This window comes from Nelumbo lutea, chromosome 3 (genome assembly GCF_056320005.1).
Source record: "Nelumbo lutea isolate HS-2025 chromosome 3, American lotus-T2T, whole genome shotgun sequence".
Taxonomy (NCBI): Eukaryota; Viridiplantae; Streptophyta; class Magnoliopsida; order Proteales; family Nelumbonaceae; genus Nelumbo; species Nelumbo lutea.
The window spans coordinates 59,728,659-59,749,543 of record NC_142686.1 but is presented as its reverse complement, the minus strand read 5'-3'; the positions used below and the strand labels follow the sequence as shown (position 1 = coordinate 59,749,543).

General features: G+C 32.9%; 2 long non-coding RNA genes and 1 pseudogene across 2 annotated transcripts; all 3 read right to left on the bottom strand.

Annotated features, from left to right (window-relative positions):
- Positions 1 to 453: 453 nt before the first annotated feature.
- Positions 454 to 8,346, bottom strand: LOC148865204 (uncharacterized; annotated as a pseudogene).
- LOC148865205 (uncharacterized) lies at positions 1,506 to 5,871 on the bottom strand. The gene is made up of 4 exons (XR_016110436.1): positions 5,563 to 5,871; positions 5,385 to 5,439; positions 1,863 to 1,979; positions 1,506 to 1,767 (listed from the first exon to the last, which is right to left on the bottom strand). It is a non-coding gene; the product is annotated as an uncharacterized LOC148865205 (long non-coding RNA).
- Positions 8,347 to 16,449: 8,103 nt separating the features above from the next.
- Positions 16,450 to 19,918, bottom strand: LOC148865203 (uncharacterized). Its single transcript, XR_016110709.1, has 3 exons — positions 19,575 to 19,918; positions 19,188 to 19,491; positions 16,450 to 16,860 (listed from the first exon to the last, which is right to left on the bottom strand). It is a non-coding gene; the product is annotated as an uncharacterized LOC148865203 (long non-coding RNA).
- Positions 19,919 to 20,885: the final 967 nt, after the last annotated feature.

The following is a 20,885-nucleotide window of genomic DNA, read 5'->3' as shown; positions in this document are numbered from 1 at the left end:
CATAATACAAAACTGCTTGGCGGCGAGGCGACCCTCAAAAGACGCCTTGTTGCCTAGGCATCGCCTTGACAACTATGCCAGTCACTAACGTCATTGTCATTCAAGATGATGTTGGGCATTATGATGATTACTAATGAAAATAATAACATATATAGATATACATACAACACTCAGTGGCAAATATATACCATAGAATCATATAAGCTCCACATCAATAACACAATATGAAAAATGGCAAAAAACTTGAAAAGCTTTTGCATTTTGTTACATTAAAATTAAAAAAAAAAGAAGAAAAGAAGCACTATATAACATCAAAACGAGTAATATAAAGAAGTATAAAATGTCTATCAGTTTCACTAAATTTATTTATTAACATGTTGGATGTCTTTCATATCCATGTTTATCGGCCAACTAGTTACCAATATCAATGCTTAACCTTTTCATTGTTTCATCTCAATCACGAACACTTAAGTTTAGTGTTTGTGTGCTTGATGATACAACTGTATTATTGTCTCTAATAGCCTCTTTATTTGCATATATTCTAAACAATGGATATTCTTGATCAAGTAATGTCGCATGCCTAATGAAATTATGAAATGTATAGTATGCAATGATTGTGCGCCTTTGGGTGTCAATACTATAAGGCTTCATGTGATTCAAAATTTGAAAACGTTCCTTTAACACTCCAAAGCATTGTTCTATTACATTACGAAGTGATGAATGATGAAAGTTAAACAGTTCATGAGCATCCTTAGGTCATCGTCTCATTGCCCTATATTCATTACAAAAAAATTACCCTTTTAACAACAATCAAGAAATTGTTTCTAAACGCATAAAAACTGTTACTAAACGTTTTAGTTTTGATTGGAGCAATTGTTGCCTAAAGCGTTGTGGTTAAAAGTTTTAAGCAACAATCAACTGTTTCTAATAAAGACTTCTAGCAATAGTTGATATAAAATTAATTTTCTACAACAATGGACAATAACCGATGTCCAACTTATGTTATTAATAACAATTAATCTTGATTGTAGCAAAAAGTGATTTTTAACAACAATTTGCCACCTATTTCTTATAGATGGCATAGAAAATAATCACACTAATTGTTGCTAAAATATAGGCAACAATCAATCAATTGTTGCAATTATTGAATTAGCAATAATCATTACAAACCATTTTTGAATTACCAACATGCAAATAACTATTACCAATTGCCAACAATTATAACTCATTATTGTTTAACTACAATTATAAACGATTGTCAACACCCGTTTGGTTGTTATTAATATCTTTAATTGTTGCAAATGATATTCAAGTTGTTAATTGATAATTTGATTGTATTTAAAAGTAACTTGATTTTTGCCAATAAATTATATATAATTGTAGTTAAATATTGGACAATTTTTACTAGCCTGCTTGATTGTTGTAAATGTTTACTCAAATGTAATCACTTCGAATCTAACTGTTGATAACAACTCAATTGACCTATATTCCATCCAAATAGCATATTTTACATATAAGTGATAATTCATTCATTCACTCAGCAAATCAAAATCATAGAGTCATCCATCACATAAATATATATTTGTTGGTTTCTAAATGATAATAAGTTCATAACACTAAATTTGTCATATAAGAAGTTCAAGTAAAAGAAACAACACTTAAATAACGAAATGCTAAAGTATTAAAAAAATATTAAAATTCTTCTAATCAAATCTATTCTCTGAATGTTTGATTATGAGACGCCTTGGCACCATCGTTATTATTCTCCTGCAAAAAACAAATTGTAGATAATTTTATTAAACATGACCTCAAAAAATCTAACTAATGTAAACTTTAAATAAATCTATTAATGAAAAAATTACCTCAGACTGAAATTGATCCACGTAAAACACAATCTTTCCAAACTTTCTTCAGATTTTAAAAGTTCAGATATTGAAGACCCCAAGGAAAAAATTATAGGGAAAGACCTGCCCATTTTCCTAAGAAATTTGAACTCAAATAAGACATAAGCAAGTACAAAAATTTTAGTTCCTACCATTTAAGGCTATATTTATCATCTTATATAGTCTTATATTTCTCAAAGACTCCATTTTACATGTCTAGAAAAGAAAAGATGTCATCAATGTAATATTTACAAAAAATTAAACATCCCACTAAGCTTTTAAATTGGGAATTGTTGGACTTGAGGGCATACTATTTCACCAAGTTATTGGAGACAAGTAACACTCATATAGAACAATGCTCATGAATCGTTGAGTTATAAGGCAAATAACATATACAAAATAGGCATTACACATTAAAGTTTTGAAAGTCCAAGAAATTCCAAAAAGTACATATGGCTTTGGTTTGCCCCGTGAAGGGGCTGCAACTAGAGCAAACCCTACTCCATTAATAGAGAACACATGGAGATATTGACCAATGCCTAAGCTGCCATAAGAAGATAAAACTCTGAAACTATTCATTTCTCTTGGCTTGACCACTAAGCACATGCAAACTCTCATGTATGTATAGCCAAAGCTGGAGCTAGAGCTTATTGAAGGCATATATCAAGGAATTGGTTTCAAATGGAACCATTTGAGTACTAGATAATACTAGTTGGTAAAGTTAGAAAAGAAACAAAAGCAAATTATTGAAACCACCTGTTTGAGCAGGCTGGTAAAGGCTCTATTGTGGTACATGAGACTTGGGATTAGAACTGATCTTTGTCTTCTAACAACAGGTTCAAATTCCTAGTGTCGAATCCATCTGACCTGGTTATTGATCATGTCCAAAACATTGGACTTGGACCACTATCCATGGGCCTGATATGTCACAATCTAGTTTAGATGAACTCCTTCACACTCCCTTAATTGCTTAACTATTTATTAGTTTACTATGAAATTGAGTACTGCCCAAGCAAAAGAAAGAAATAAATTAAAGAGGAGAAAGGAAATGAGAGAGTTTTGTTGAGTTGTGTTTAATTTGAATCATAAGCTAACCAACTTGAAAGTTTAAACTAGACATGGCATAGATTAAAGGGATATGGCCTGCCTTTTACCAAGGGATATATGTTTCTCTACACTTCCAAAAAAAGACCAAATATTGACCTAATAGCATCTTGTTGGATAGCCATTGCACTTACACTGCTTGTTCATTTATAACCAATTTTAGTGGTTGTTGACAACACAAACTGTGAAAAAAAATGGTCTTTTTGGAAAGAAAAAAATAAAATTGCACTATTTATGGTATCTCTCTTAGTTTTCTCTCTGAGTAGTTTTATGGTTATCTTAGTTATGATAGATACATTATAATGTATGGCAGTACTCTTAAACTAATATACTCACTAATAAAAAAAGGAACAAATGATTATTCTAAGAATTGAAGAAGTAAATCCAAAAAACAAAAAGAAAGGAGAGAGAGGGAAAAGTGAAGAAGGTTATGTTAATGGACTGCCAAGGCTAAGCACGGAGCAATTAATGAAGGTATATTTATTAGCATATGTTCAAAAAATTAAGAGACTATTAAGTTTGCTTGAAAGAGAGGACATAAACAAAAGTAACCTTTGAGGAAGCTATTCCTCTTCTTTAAGACTAATTTCACTATATTCTATTGTGTTAATGGTGGTTTTAAGTCAAAAAGTGATGCAGTCAAGACATGTCATGATAAAGTTTCAATATGGGGCTTAATGCAGCTCAATGCAACTTGGTTGTTGTTGAATGATGTAGCCATGCTATCAGCAAAAACAGGGGAAGTACTTGTTGGCATTGGTTTATAATGGGATAGTGCAAGAACTACACTCCAAATCATTGATGTTAAGGGAGAGTGCAAGAGCAGATGATTAGTAGATTATACCTCCCAAGTACAAAATACATACTCTCTAAAGTTGTTCACCATACAAACAATTTACATTAGAGGGACAACTTTAAAAAAAAAAAATGCTTTGCCTTTGGAAGGGAAAACTATATGCTCATGCTAATTACAAATATATTATGGAGATCTATGATTGGCCCATATGGACAAGAACTTGGGAAGGGAACAATAATTCAATGAGATGCTAATACTCCATAGGCTGATGAGAGTAAAAATGATAGAAGAATCCAACCAAGGAGGAGTTAACATCTTACTTTAGTTATATCAATAGAAGCTTCTGGTTGGACCATCTTATGTTGGTGAAAATCTTGGTGGAAACCTAAGCTTGTTGTTAAGATTGGACATATTGCACCAAGCAATGATAATTATCCTAAGTAATGTGTAATAGAAATAAATCTTAAAAGGTGTTGTATTAAAATAAGTTTTGGCGAGAAATATGTGATCCTTTAAGTGACCATGAAATTATAGTTTTGCATGCTGTTATTTGGTGCACTAGGAAAAGAGACACAAATAAAGTGATAAGCAATCAACCACCAACAAAAATATAAAACAGCCCCAAAGTTACACCCCTCCCAAATAAAATCCTTGGATACACAAAAAAGAAACAAAACACCAAAACTCTTACAATATAATTACCCTCTCACCCTCCTTAAAACCAAGCCTTCCCATCAAAATAACAAGTTATGTCTCAGAAACAAAACCCAATATCTCCAAACCCCGAACCTACTTTGTTTGTTTTTTTCTTTTTTTTTATAATTGGACAGAACCTACTTTGATTGACACGCAACTGAAACTATAGAAAGAACCGTGACACATTCTGTATCAGGCCTTTGAAGGAGAAGCTCTTACCATTTGTAATTAGTCTTTTTTTTTTGTTTCTTCACTCTCTTAACAGGACCAATACCAAAAAGATCCCCCTTCGTCCGAGCAAAAACTTTAGAAGTGCTTGTGAAATTACTTGGTAATTGTGGCTCGGGCATGGTGTGGGCACAAACAAATTTAATGGTAGTCCACAATGGGCGTTGTAGGAGCTTGTGAACCTAAGAACCACTAACTCAAATAGATCATCACTTAGAAATTTATAACCCCAAAACCCTTAGTACAAGTTCTCAATTAGGTGAGATTACCTCAAAGGCAAAGGATCGGAAGAATGCACAAGCAAGATATTGCCCGAGCCATATGGTTAAGCTTGCAAGTGGGGATATATCCAGAAAGGATTTACAATAATCATTGGGAGAAATTGTCAAACAGTAGTAGGATAGTGACCTATGAAATTATCCAAAAATGCAAAAAAAAAAAAAAAAGGAACTGATGAATGTGTTTCAAGTTGCTCTATCTTTAATATGGGATGCCAGGAATAAGATGCATAAACATTATAGAAACCCAAAATCAGAACAAATGTTGTTGCAAGTTGACTTGTAACTGGGGAGAAGTATCAACAAAGAAAACATTGAAGTTAAGCAAAAACCACTTTACAAAACTAAAAAAAAAAAAAAAATCAGGAAGGTATGGATGATAAAGTAAACGTAACTTACTTGCTTTAGCTATCCGGTAGTGGTGTTCCATTGTCCATCTAAGACTCTTAGTGGTCTTGGTCAAAAAAATGAAACCAAATCTCAAACAAAAATTGAAACTCAAAATTTACCGTTAGGAACTTAGAGAGAGAGAGAGAGAGAGAGAGAGAGAGAGAGAGAGAGAGAGAGAGGAACTTACGCCTCTAGGTAGTCTAAATAGTCCTTTCGTGTATTTGGCATCTCTTCTCTTCCAGATTGGGTTGCAATGGTGGCAGATTGAGCACGTTATAGAAGCAAGGGATAGGAATGAACTAGGCTCAAACGAAGGAAAGAGAGGAGAGAGAGAGAGAGAGAGAGAGAGAGAGAGAGAGAGAGCGAGCTTGGAAGGCTCAAAAGAATGGGGGAGGAAGAGAGGGAGAGTGATAGTCTTAGAGAGTTATAGAAAGCTTGAAAAGGCTAAAAGCCAAAAACGAGAAGAGAGAGGGAGATGGTGAGTTTGAGCAATAGGAATTAGGGGGCTTCAAAAAAAGAGGGAAGGGAATTTAGAAACCGTGCAAGTTGCCCGCTCACAATATTTTATTTTTCGATTTTTAATTTTATCTGTGTAAATCCATCAGTATAAGATAATAAGGGAGCTTCACCAATGCTAGTGTTGTAAACGGATCGGGTTTAGCAAAACGGATCCGATTATTCAACAATAACATTCAAATCCAATTAGATTGAAAATCCCATATTCAAAAATCATATTTTTGACAATTTCAAATATAATTATATAAATTTTATATATTAAAAATAACAAATACTATAATATAATCAGATTCGGATTTTAATCAAATTGAATGGGTTTTAGTACAAACCCTTTGCATAAGTGAAGGTGTCCATTATTATATGTTATTTTTCTTGTAGGGAAAATGACTAGTACATGTAATTAGCAACATTTATTTTACACTTGTTGCCTAAAATTGTGAATGGGATATCCATTCTGCTTGAGTCATGGGCCATCGGTTCAAACGACTAGGTTGAACCAGTTTGATAGGTTATCATCCTATCCTATTATATTTTTTATTTTCTTTTTAATTTTATATTAAAAATTAATATTTTGGGCCAAAAATGCTTTTTTGAAAAAAAAAAAAAAAAAACAGCGAGGAAAGACAACTTTAGTGAAGCATAGGTAGCAAAACGTTACTCAACATATAAAAAAATGAAAAGAAAAGATCATCCCAATCAAACCATATCGCACAAAGTTACTAGAAGTTAAAAAAAATGATAAAAACTGGCCAATTTTATGAAACTGATAGTAGTTCATCGGTTACCCAATTATGGTAATTTTTCTAAAACCCATTTTTTAGAGCCAAGCTGAATTGGTTGTTGGACCAATTCATGAATTTTCAAGTCCAACCAACTAGTTGGTTCTGGTTCTTTAAACACTTCCATTGGTATTTCAGCATTGAAATATCTATATATTTAGGATTAAATAAAGGTGTATATATTATATCAATATTTTAAACCATTGTTGACCTAGATGGTTTAACCATCCAACCCCAAAACTAATCACAATTCTTGTTCCATTTATACTATAAGCATAATGTTATAGGAAAAAAATTGAAATGGTCAATAAACCATTGACCCAACAATTCAAACCATTGAAATGTTCAATCCAAATAGAGGTTCACATGCTAACTAATAATATAAAACATAATTTAACTTAATGTATTAAAAAATAATAAAAATAGGGAAAACAATGCTTTTAGAAAAGCATGAAACTGAAAGGGATTTGACCAATTAAAACCTTCTATGAATATTTGATACATAACCAATTATTTGGTTAGAAGTTTCTTTGGTATTATAGTCGAGCTCTAAAAATAGAAATTATATTTGTCATAAATGGTAAAACTAAAACCTTGAAAACATTGGGGTTTCTTCATTTTTTGCATTTTTCTATATATATTTTTTAAATCACTACCATTCAATTTAAATATTTAGTAGTTTTTACATAATTTTCTTCCTATTTTAAAATTTTCCTAATTTCATCAACGTGGTTCAACTAATAGCTTGTGACTGAAAGGCCATGGTTCCATTTCCAAGTCACTTTTTTGAACATTGCTCTATATGGAACTAATCAAGTCAAATTTGACATAACACTTCATATTGAATTAGGTTTGAGTTAAGCCAAATTTGTACCAAACTTGATAATAATATCCTTACTCCTAATTTAAGCCAATCCAATAAAAAGTATAAAACAAGTCTAGAGGCATCTTTTTTTCTGTGGCGGTCAAATAATTGAGTTAATACCATCCATTAAATTGTATTTTTGTGATGTAAATTCTATATCTCTTTAACTACACTTTTTCTATAGTTGTTGCTAAATTCAATACAATTAGCAACAATTGTGACACAGTTAGATAATACTTGTTGCCAATATATTGGTTTAGCAACAGTGTTAATCAATTGTTGTTAAAAAGTTACTTTTGACAATAACTATTTATAACTGTAAGGTAATGACTATTGCCAACATGGTTCAAGGTATCGATATGAGGCATGTCGTATCGTATCTTTTGAAAAAGATACAGTTCAGACCCCCAATTTTTTTAATGATAAAAATCATGCTAAACGCTTTCCAAAAAACAAAATGTGAAAAAAAAAAATAAAGTTTCGGTTGTTTCTAAGTATCGATACGATACAACCGAAACTCGTATCGTATCAATACTTTGAACCTTGATTGCTAAATGTCAACTTTCTTGTAGTGATTCTTGCAAATGATAATGATCACCTTTAAATGGGGTAAGAAGTCCTAGAATGGTGGTGAATCCTGAATCTGCTACTTATATAAAACACAATAAATGCAGATATATAAAATTACACAGTATTTTGAACATTAAATTATTTTCATACCACTTGGAGGCATAGGAAACTTTAGTTCAAACCTTGTTAATGCTTTCGTCAAAATTCTAGAGTCGTTTGTCGTCCCCTCCCATCCAGCATATATACAAATGTGAGCAATTGCATGACACGTTTTGTATTGTTATGATCTTTTGACCATGATATGGGATTTATTGGTCAACTGGAACATAAGCAATGATGTGTTCCATCAGTAGTACTAATACAATCCTATTTTACATAAAAATATTAGGATCTTTTATTAACAAATATTAAAAATTGATACCTTAAAATATAGAAAATATCTTGAATCCCATGCTATTTTTGGCACAATACCTTCATATTGGATTGGAACAATAATCTCACGACCTAATTTAAGAATAGCCTTCAACATCCTTTTAAAGTGGTGATGAATGGTTTCTTTAGAGTCTTAGAAGAATTTTACCTACCATCCTATTTGATAAAGTTTGTGCCAAGATTATAACAAATATGCCTAATTATTCTTCTATAGAGAAATTCCTCATATCTTCAGCCCATCCATTCTATCTTAAAATTGAAAAGAGATTGTGAAACACATGTGCTTAATCAGAAAAACATCAATAGGTGGTCTTTCATGCCCATTAAGATATCTCGCATGAATTTGAATCTCCTATCTCTATTAGACCTTTTAACTTATCTATTATAGATCGATCAGATGTCATTCTCATATAACAGAGCATCATAAATTGCACTTTTCTTATATCCCAATCATCACTTGCTCCATCACTATTATAATTAATTATTCATTCTCACATCCTACCATTATATATTGTTCAACAAGATAATATATAGTTTTTAACAATACTAAATAAAATTAAAATATGATATTCACTAGACAATATCCATAAATTGAAATATAATGTTTGACAACAAGCTAAGCAAAACTAAAATCTAGTATTCAACATAATAGTAAACAAAATATAGTGAAACATATTAAGCCATCCCATCATTATGGCTTCCTTGCAGGTTCAATCATATGACTCATTAACTTCACAGGAACTTAGTAGATGACTTCTCTCCAATGTGAATGCATGCACAAATTCATTGCCTTCCCATATAACTTTGGATTTAAATTCGATACACCATTTAAAACCTCAATACAATTACTAAGTGGATATGGCTTAGGTAGTGGAATTGATGGCATATTCTTTTTATGATCATTATTTGACTCCATAGTTAATGCCTTACAAGTTTCACCAAAAGCCTTCAAATTGTTGACTTGTTCTTTCGGACTTTTGAGGTAATAATTTTCTCTAGAGATATTGGTCTATTCCCTCTATTGTAATTATTTGTTGCATCTAATGTAAGCATGGGTTTGGGGAACCCAACCTAGTATGTCTAGTTTGGTATTCACTAGAATCCAATAAAGAGTTAATACTCTCTACATTAGGAGTGTCTTTATCTTATTACCTAAAAGATCTTTCATGATCACCGGTTGCAGTGGCGTTACCCAAAATTGTGCAAAGCTTATCCCATAATGGGCATCCAATTGTTCGTAAAATTTTCAAATTAGGATGATTCTGTATGGATTAATGCAATTACATAAATTATATATTTAACCCACTAATACTTTATAAAAATTGAAACACAATACACATCATCTATTAAGATAATCTTCTTAGATGGATTCATACTAAAACATGTTTGCTTGCATGCATTCTTAAATTCCTTATAAACGCTTCGTAATTTTTGAAATTTGTTCTTCAATTGCATATCTTTATTAGCTGCACCTTGTTTTCCTATTGAAATCCCTCTAGATTTCTTTCCAACTAATAGAAGTAAAGGTAGTGGTTTTCCTATTACCCTTTTCGCACTTATCTACCATTAATTCAACAAATATCCTTTCCTCCTTTCTTGACCATTTTGCACTATCTTCTTTAGTTGTGCTATGTGACATATCTACAATAAAACAAATAAAAAGTTTGCATTGCTATGTGACATATCTATTATACAAAAATGCATCCATACTACTTACAAGAAAATTTAAAGATAAATAATTCATCCCAATATACAAGCAAAAATAACTATGAACATAGTCTTATTGAATTAAGATGCATTTGATAACACTATGTGCCATTAAAAAGAAACAATTTTAGACAAAAAACGGATTCAGACACCAAGCTTCTTATACTACTAATAGAATGCACACATTCATGGTCAATTCCCTCTAGGTTCTTCCATGTGCAGATACATTAACAAATTTATTGTACAGTTGCAAGAATTAATTCCTTCTAGGATCATGCATTCCTTTTTAATCATGCAACTAACTTAGTTGCTCATAATGTTCTTATCTCTTTCCTACACTTCTCAAACTTCTACTGAGATACTAACAAGTCCCAAAGCCTTTCCTACCACAAATTTTTTTCCCTACACTTCTCTTCTTCCTACCACTAGTTAAAAGAAAGGCTAACAGACCAGCTCTTTCATCTTTTAGTTTAATAGATTATGTGGAATCTCTTTGATCTTTCAGTTTGTTAAAAGAAAGTCTAATAGACCAGCTCTTTCATCTTTTAGTTTAATAGATTATGTGGAATCTCTTTGATCTTTCAGTTTGTTAAAAGAAAGTCTAATAGACCAGCTCATCTTCTGGCTAGTTTGGGTCTGACAAGTTAAGAATCTCTGCATTGTTGGACTCCGAGTGCATCTGGGAAGCTCTAACTTTGGATCTAGATGCTTGTCATCTCCACCCCCCTTAGGATTCTCTTTTCTTTTCTCGTTTTTGCTTTCAGTCTCATGTTTTGCATGATTTTTTTTGAAACAGTTTTATTTTGCATGGTCTAAGTTTCATAACCATAAACCAGAATTGTTATAAGAGCAAAATTGTTACAAAGTTACCAAAACTAGAATTATATGTATATATGATCATGTTATTGATCAAAAAAGACAAAGGGATACATGAACACAATTGCATAACAAGCAATTATAGAAATTCAATAACAAAAGAGTAAGGTGCCAACCAATTGGTTGGTATATAAGATCTCCTGCTGACTGTAGTTGAGACTTGAGATCGAATCCCACCTGCACCTAGGTTGGGAGAGCTATGGGTGATTTTTCTTTGGCATAGTACAACACTTTTCCTGCAACAATCTAATAATTCTTCTCAAAGGTGCAATGATGGGAGCCGATAGCATGGCTGGAAGCCGCATGTAAGTAGCATTGTTAGACCTTGGAACAACTCAATCCGTTCTATCTCGGCTGCCTACACTGATCTTTCCTCTCTATAATCTATTGGACTTTAATCTCACTAGAAGATTAAAATCCAATTGGTGTTTGATTGATAAATTACATGAAAATACACTTACACATGCACCTTAAAAGTGGCTTTCTTTTCTTTAAAACCTAATTCCACATTGGGAAATTATTGAACTTGATTTGATCTTTTAAATATGAGCTTGTTCACACTCCTTAAAGTTATTGAGAAGAGAATATAGAGATTTGCTACCACACAACGGGCATGTACGTGTGTGCGTGCATGTGTGTGGCACAATGAGGCAATTTATAAGTGCACTTTGCTCGCACCCTCATGATTCACAAGAAGTAGCATTAGTTTTTTTTATATAAGGAGGTGATTTGCAATTAATCAAACAGCAAATTGTGATTTTTGTAAAATCACAAATTGTAGATGGCTGTCTTTGTGAAATCGTAAGTCGCAAGTTATGAAATTTGCAAAGTTGCAAATCGTATACTATGGATTTTTTGCAAAATCTCAAAATCACAAGATATGTGAAATCGCATATGGTGTGATCCGCACATAAGGGTGCATTTGAGGCTAAACAATGACCATTGACATTTTAAGTAAATCCAATAATCATGATTTGATCGAGTGTGATCAAGGGACATTATTCAAACATTAAAAGTCCTAACCATTAACTAACTATGAATAGTCACAAAGTTTGAAAATAGTGACTGCACAAAGAGCTTCTTCAAATCAACACTACAAAAAAAAAAAAAAAAAACTAGCCTTTGGCAATAAGAAAAATTTATTCTCAATATAGGAAAAATTGTTGCCAAATGTTTTACTTACAAGTGAACAAGTCGTTGCTAGCGGAGCCAATGTTAGAAGTTTTTAACAATAATCAAGTATTGCAAAATATGTTTTTTCACAACAATTGTCCTAATTATTGGCACTAATAGTGGTTTGCAACAATTACTTGCAATTGTTGCCAAAGTTTTTGTTTTAGCAATAATTGATAAAAGTCGTTATCCATATAGATTTTTAGCAACAACTAATTACCTGTTTTGTAACAATACCGTCCCCAACAATCATATTTATTGTTACTAATTGTAAATTTGCAACATTTGGAGAATTGTATCTAATAATCATTTTAGGCTACAACCCTTGTAGACTGTTATTGAATGACAATAATTAAGCAACTGTTGTCCCAAAGTTCCAAATACAACAATCATATTAATTGTTGCCAATTTATAATTAATTGGAAACAATTGAATAATTGTTTCTCATCAATATTTATGGCAACAGGCTTTGCAAATTATTGTTAAATTAGCTACAATCAATCAATTGTTACTTTAAAGTTCCATACACAACAATCAAGTGAATCGCTGCCAACTCTACAATGGCCACAATTGACCATTGTTTCTTATAAATATTCTAAGCAACAAAACTTGTAGACTGTTGTTAAATGGGTAACGATTAAATTGGTTACATTTCTTAGAACCTATATAAAATGTTACAAATATTATAATACCTATTGTTAAAGACCAATTAACTATAACCAAAAATAAATTAGGAGTCATTTGATAAATGTATATAGTATAACATACTCACTTTAAGCAACTAAATGAAATGCATATGTAAGACACATTAAATTATAAAAGATAAAAATTACATCCTGGCTATAATTATATTCAATCGTGTTAAAAAGATATTACAATTTTCAAATTATTATCATATAAAATTAACACATAGAAATTTAATCCAAGGTCTCCATCCACATATATGGAGTTGTGCCTTGAGCTAAATAACTATGGTAGCTAGTTGGTTGAAGATGTTTTATAGTACATGAGAGGTTGATTCCACATCTTGAAGAGCTCCAACTTTGCTCTACATCTAACTGTCTTGTAATGGAACATTTGGAGAAAATCTCAATCCTTCAAGAAATAGAAATAAGTCAAAAACAAAATAAAATGAACCAACATCAGGTATACTACAGGCTAGCTATTATATAGCGGAAACATGGCCAAAGCCTAGTTGAATTGGCTAGGAATGCTTCAAGAAGCAATTTAGGCCAAAACCTAGTTGAATTGGTTAGTTATTATAAATGGTAGTTAATTGAATGTTATTGAGTGCATTTTTTTCCTGTTTGCATGCTCTAATAGAATTTAGATTGTGAGACTTACTCATATATGCCCTTGCAGTTGTTGGGTAATCAACCACAGCCCCACATTACAAGAAATTGAGGTTTGGATGACAAAATTTTTTAAATTTGTTGTTAGATGTAGCAATATTGTCCCGATAGTTTATACTTATTTGTCAGTATGTCTATTCATGAGCCGAGCTCGAGCTTGGTTTTTTCCAAAATTTGAATGGGGCCCAACCCAAAGCCTGAGTTCGACACAATATAAGCCAGGCCCAAAGCTTGGATTGTGAATAGGTGTAGTTGTCAATAATTTGATAGATTTTTGTTTTACGGCAACCAATTTTATCTATCTAAGAGGTTTAAATGAACCATCTTTATATTATGCATTTAAGGTGATGAAATTAAAGACTGAGTTGATGGTTCATAGAACCATCATTATAATTAAATATTAGACCGACGGATTTTTCACTTTAAGCCAGTGGCTCAATGAACCACCGATTATAACCTATTCGCATTTTTTTATCAAGAATCAAAAAGGGGGAGGGAAAAAATGTGTGACCATGCGAGGGAGGAAATTTGAGTGGAAATCTCTGATCTTGGTTTTGGTATTTAAAGAATCCAAATACGAGGGAAAGAGGGAAAATGCGAGAGAAATGCTATAGGGTATGATCTCAAGTAGAAATCTCTGAGTTTCCCCACCCATTCGTGATTTTTGATAAAAGAAAAGAGGGGAAATACGAGAGGGACGCAGATGGAGTCTCGAGCAGAAATCTCTAAGCTTCCACGTTCCAACAAGTTCAATCCGTTTTGTATTTATCAACAAGAAAATAATCTTCTTTTTCTCGTTTCTCCAAAGAAGGGTTTAAAAGAAATCATCGGGAAAGAAGAACAAAGCTCTTTATTCTAGTAATATTCTTCTTATTTTAGTCATTCTTTTCTTTTCTTAATCTTTATTGTTAATTTTTTTTTTTATAGTAGAATATATAACATGAATGACAACACTCTGACACATTCTAACATATACATTGTAGATTTTCAACAATCTAGTGTGTTCTCTGATCAGTGATCAATTACAGAGCTTTCAGATAGAATCAAGGTCTATTAGGTTTTTTTTTTTCTAACAAAGGACATTTTTCCACTTGAATAGTGGTTGAAGAGGTTAGTTCAAGTAACGTATTTCTTCTCTGATGGTTACTTTTGAATGCTTGTTAATGGAATTTCTAGTAATAAATAGCCTTTCTTATTAATATTATTAATTATTTTAGTAGCAACCATAAAGAATTTAACAAATTACATACTTTACAATTAACTTTTTTTACCCTAGAAAACTAAGTTTTGCCAAGATTAGATATATTTGTGAAGTACATGGTTTGTTTCACTTATAAAATCAGTGATGAAACATCATTTAGTGGGTCTCAAAACCAAGACTGCCCTCAAATAGGGAATGGAAAACCAATTCCAAAGGTATTTTGTGAAATTAACAAGTAAAAAACATGGTGATTAACAAATTTATAACTTCCTATGCTAAGAAGATGCTTTGTATTCTAGTTAATAGAAGAATGAAATTTTAAAAGATGGAATCCACGTAAAAAAGCAAACTTGCAATGAATACAAACTTGGCATTTACTCAGCAATAAGAGCTGGCTACACCTACAACTTTTTTCTAAAACCAAACAAAATCCCTCTCCAAACACCCTGTACCTTGAAAATGCTAAACAACCAATTGGAATGGTTTAGATAGAAACAGGAATTGGAATTGGAAGCAATTGGAATAGGATTTATTCCAAGGGAGGAAGAGGGAATGGCCATTCCCTTAAATAGGGAAAGGCCATTCCAATCCCAATTCCAAACCCCTATTCCTGGAAAGAAAATGAGGCCTAAAGTCTTTGGTATGATTGTCTTTTCAGTCTTTTTCTCAGATTAATTTTATTCTTGTTTTTATTTAAGGGTCATTATCTAATGTTTGTCCTGGCTTTTCACTGTTTTGAGAGTAGTGGATTGGATATGATCCTAACCTATGTCGTTTGTTTGTAAAAAGTGGCCACTCTCAGATTTAAACCTTCATTCTTATTCTCATTAGACTAATATGTTACCATTGCCCCAAGCAATCACCCCTATTGTAGATAAAATGAAAGGTAATTACAAATGATGGTCCCAACTATCTACCATCTTAGGAGGGATAGATTGGATATGAACCTAAACTTTGGCATTTTTTTCATACAATGTGTTTGCTCATGTTGCTTTCATGTTATTGGCATTCTCCCTTCATTGCCATAAACGATATGATCTTGGTAAAAGTTTTTGTAGAGTTCTTATATTGGGTAGTGGCTCAAAATAACTTAACTATCAATTGGTTCATCTCATTTGGCTAGTTAAGGCTTAGCATTCTCTTTAGTTTCTGAACTTATTCATGTTCTTATATATCTTCACATCCAACTTTTAGTGCTTGCTAGTCATAATTTTACTTGATTTAGACATAAAATTTTGTAAAATACAATAAAAGAGATATATGAACATGAGCAAACTTTTGTTTTCTCCCACTCAAGGTGCAACCTCACTCTTAAGGCTGCGTTTGGAAGGAGTACGAATACAAATTTGTAGAGTGCAAAACAAAAATGTTTGGTTCATGTGAGTGCAAGGTGGTTCAAGATTTACACACCCACTTTGCATTCAGCTCATTTGTTTTCAAAGATGCAAATAAGAATAGGATTTTTGTGGATGTTTGGCATTTTCATCAATGCAAATACAACTGTCTTGCTACCCAATGGTGTTTCAACTACTCATGCCATTAAACAAATTTAAAAAATAACAGATTCATTAATAAATTATAAAAAATAAAAACTGGACAGAGATGAGCTGGCTGAACTGAACGACTTATTGAAGAAATCCTTGTTACATGTAGCTATTAGTTTTCTCCCAGCCACAAAACCAAAAACTGAACACCAATAGTTAACACATACATTAGAGGCCATGAAAATCACATATGCTCCAAGGAAATCACTTCCTAGTTCAGATACAACACGGCAATTCTCCTCTTGGCAGTTTTCCTCTTGGAAGTTGACCTCTCAAGAGCATTAATTTCCCATAGTTTCCTCTTGACCTCTTCTGTCAAATGTACTATCATATATGCTGCCAGGCGCCAGCCATAGAGTTGGGTATGAAAGAAAGTTGTTGAGGGGGTTTCTCACTTTCTTGTTACTCAGAGCTGAATCAGAGCTTGACCCCACAGATGCATGATGAATCAATGCCATTTGAAAGAACATCTTAGCATGAGAAATCTTGGTTTAATTAATAAAGATAAAGATAATTCATCAAACTGGATTTCTAAAAAGGGCTAAGCCAGTTGAAAGAACATCTAAGTTTCTACTAACATACACTTAACACTAAATTAAGCCCTATAAAGTCAAAGAAGCACAATTGATTACTCCAAATACAGAACATAAAATGTAAGAAAAAAATGAATAACCGTATCTGAAATTGCCTCTTTAAATGACTAAAATTCTTCAATAATAAGTGATCCTAGCTTTTGGCAAAAACATGCAGACCACAAGAAAACACGTCTAGAAAAAACCCAAAGAAATGCCAATGAACATGCTGATGACAAAACATTAATGATAATACAGATTGAATTATGGGAATACATTATAAAGACATTAAGAGGCAGAGGGTAATATCAATATTTAGATCAACATGTTTAACAATTGCATGTTTTTAAACTTTTGAAGTGTAAAAAAGGGGAAATTGCCCAAGTCTGCTTTTAAACTTTTGTTGCAAGAATAAATGGTCTGCATCCTCCTCTGATTCTTCACGTAACACACATTTGTTTGTCAATTTGATATTTCTCTCCATGAGCTAGTCTTGCATTAGGATCTTGACAAGGGCCACTACTAAGTGAATGCTTCCCTTGGAGGAAGTAGATTGCCTCCGATCTTTGTGAAGCCTGCAGTACATCTCACCAACCCTTTGCTACTATTTTGGAAAAAGGGGATAGCAGGTCCCCTTGTCTTAATCCGCTAAAGCTTGGAGAGTAGTCCTTTTGTGATTCATTTAATCAAAATGGAGAATGAAGTTATAGATAGCCTGTTGTGCGTAAGGTGAGATAGAATAAACAATAAAACTTACAAATTACGATACCACATGCCTCTACCTCTCTCTAAGAGAGTTTTTTTTTTTTGATAAATTTCTATCATTTATCAAAAAAAAGCCTCTCTCTAAGAGAGATGCTTTATATTAACACTAGATTGTCCAAATTGTAAGCTAGAGCACAATGGGTTGATATTACAGTTGAAGTCATTGAATATTATTTTCTTGTTAAGGTATCTCATTCCTCCTACTCATTATAGTCTAATTACTCCAATACTTCTCAAGCCAGCACTAGCTAGCTTTCCAGGAAAGAAATGATGTAATCTTGGTAGCAACATGAATAATTAATCTGTAGAGCTTCTCTCAAACAAGGTAACATGAATACGGTGGTATACTAGCACTCCTACACTAACAAGGATCCAATTTTCTTGGACTGTACACACAATGCTTTCAGCTATTACTTACGTCAACACAAATTTTCAACTGATTGGGTAGTACTCATGGAGACAAATGGATCTTAGCCAAGACAAAACCAACATGGTACTTATGGAGGGCAACAACTCTTACCCTAAGACAACCAATCATCAGGTCTACCTCTCTACACATTCCCCAATCACAATGGTATACTACCAACTCAACAAAAACAAAAATCACAAAAACTTATGTATGAGAAAAAGATATTACACCATTGAAGACTTTTAAAATATCAAATAACTGAATGAGGACACCAATAAAAAAATAAATGAATAACTGAATGATGAAACAAATACAACTAAAAACAAACTGCCTCTAGACAAGACAAAAGACTCCCCCTTACTAAAATATGTACTCCCTTAGGTATTTCATCAAACATGTACATGGCATAATGAATATTGCTGCTTACTGCAACATGCATTGCCAAGGATCCACCAATAAGGAAATGCTGCAATTGAGGGTTCCATAACCATACTAACATCAAACAGCCATTACGCATCTTACTTGCTGTAATCAACGATACATCTCAACAAACACTTGCTGCTTACCAGCCCAAGAAAATAACCCCTGTTCTTGTAGGTATAGATCTGAAGTTCCACCAACTTGGTCTATCCAGAATCTGCTAGAAAGCTGAATATGAATTCTAGCAAGAAGAACTATAACCCATTCTTTCCTCTTGGAGGCAACAGAAACAGCAAACTACAACTCGCTTAACGAACACAGTCTATCTGATTACAAAAAAAAAAAAAAAGGCTGAGCAGAACTGCATGAGAAAAAATATGGCTAGAATGAAATAACTAATAGCACATAGAAGATTTGTTCACCGGAGCAAACAAGAGGATAAACTAAGATTTAGAGTAGTGATATTGGACCAACAGGACTTTTCTAACACAAACCAATGAGAGAACATAGGGGAAAGAAGACATACCATAAGTTAAGACAAAAACCCAAAACACCAAACAAGGCAATATTAAAGTCTTCAAATATAAAATTTTCTTCCTCAAATACCACGTTTAGACCCTGAATGCCATACCTTGCTGAAGGCGATTCATGAGAGAATCGTGCACAGTCCCGTTTGACCGAGATGTGAATGCCCGTGATCTGCTCGGTATAGTGATAGATTTCATGGCCGACGTCTAACCGGCATGAATACGCCGACATGAAACGAGTTCCCCGCGGAGCAATACTCCTAACAATTTGAATATTCCAACAAGGTACAGGATTTTATCCATCTTTTTTTTTTTTGGCTCAAAAACCTCTGTGGTATCAATAATAAGAATTCTCGTTCCACAATTCAATCCTCCACTCTTCCAAGAATTCTCGACGAGGGAAGTGACCTAAAATCGAAAAGAAAATCAAAATGAGAGTTCAGATCTCTCATATGGCAGATGGATGGATTTGGAGTTCAGAGCTCTCTTACCTTTATCGCAGAACCTTTCTCTTCTCTATCGAACTCTCGAAGAGAAAACAGTCGAAACCCATCTTATTTACTTTGAACAAAACCGTGGCAAAATTTTCTTCATTTTTTATAAAGCAATATTTTCACCTATTTTTTATGCAAATCTTGGTCTATACGCATTTTGCATCGAAAACAGGTGAATTTTTGAACTTTCAAACGAATGCAAATTTGCAACGGTTCAGATTTGCACTCCAACCAAACGCAGCCTAAGGAAAAATAGAATTACATGAAAATACATATAACTCACTAGAAGAGAGATTAAACAATTACAAAAGAGAATATACTGTAGAAAGGTTGGTTGATCTAGCTCTTTGGTTTGTTTATTACTATTTCATTCAATATTGGTTGGTTTTGTGTCTTTCTCTCTGTGAGCATTATTTGAGTTAATTTATGAGTTATTTGTGAGTGATGATTAAGTGGGATCCATTTAATGGTGGGTCTGGAAATATTAATCTGTTGTGTCTATGAGGTAGTTGGTGTTTAGCCAAAAAATTGCACTTAAAACCATTTGCCATATGGTTATACCAGAAAATTGCACTTGGAACCACTTGTTAGGCCAGCAATAAAACTGTTCAAGTAGTTGATCTTGTCAGACAAACATTGGCTAATGACTGGAAATTAGGCCTTTTAGGTATAACCAACTATTATTGTGTCAAACATAATAAGCCCAATAAATAATAGAGTTGTCTCTAAGCATGTTACTTGTGTTTTTTCTTTTGAAGAAAAGAGATTTTTAATTATACAACCTATAAGATATGGGTTGGGACAATGTCTATCTGCTTCCTTATAGGCGGGGTGGGTGTACCACATATCAGGCCACCCAACCAAGTGACAAGTTGAGCATTAGTGGCACCCTTCCATAGTAGTATGCGATTATGACATGCTAAATCACCATTGAAATTAAAGAATAAATTATAAAAAAAAAAATGTGCTTTTGAAGTAGGATAGTGAATAGTCAGGGGACAAGATGTCCATAGAATGAGAATCTCTGAAATAATTATACTAAGATGGATAAGTGGTGAGAGTCAAAAGGTAAGTGAACTTAAAGCAAATCCCAGATTTTTTTATAAAGTAAGGGGATTACTAAGCTTTTTAATCATGACACCATTTAGTGATGAAGAATGTATGGCTGAATTTAGTGAAGGGGCCATTGCTTGGTGCAATTGTAAAATCTAACGCTGATAAGTGTGTGAGGGTTCAAGTCTGAGGGCATCTACTTTGTGTAAAAAAAAAAAAAGGTCCATATAGAGACCACCCTTCCCAATATTTTGG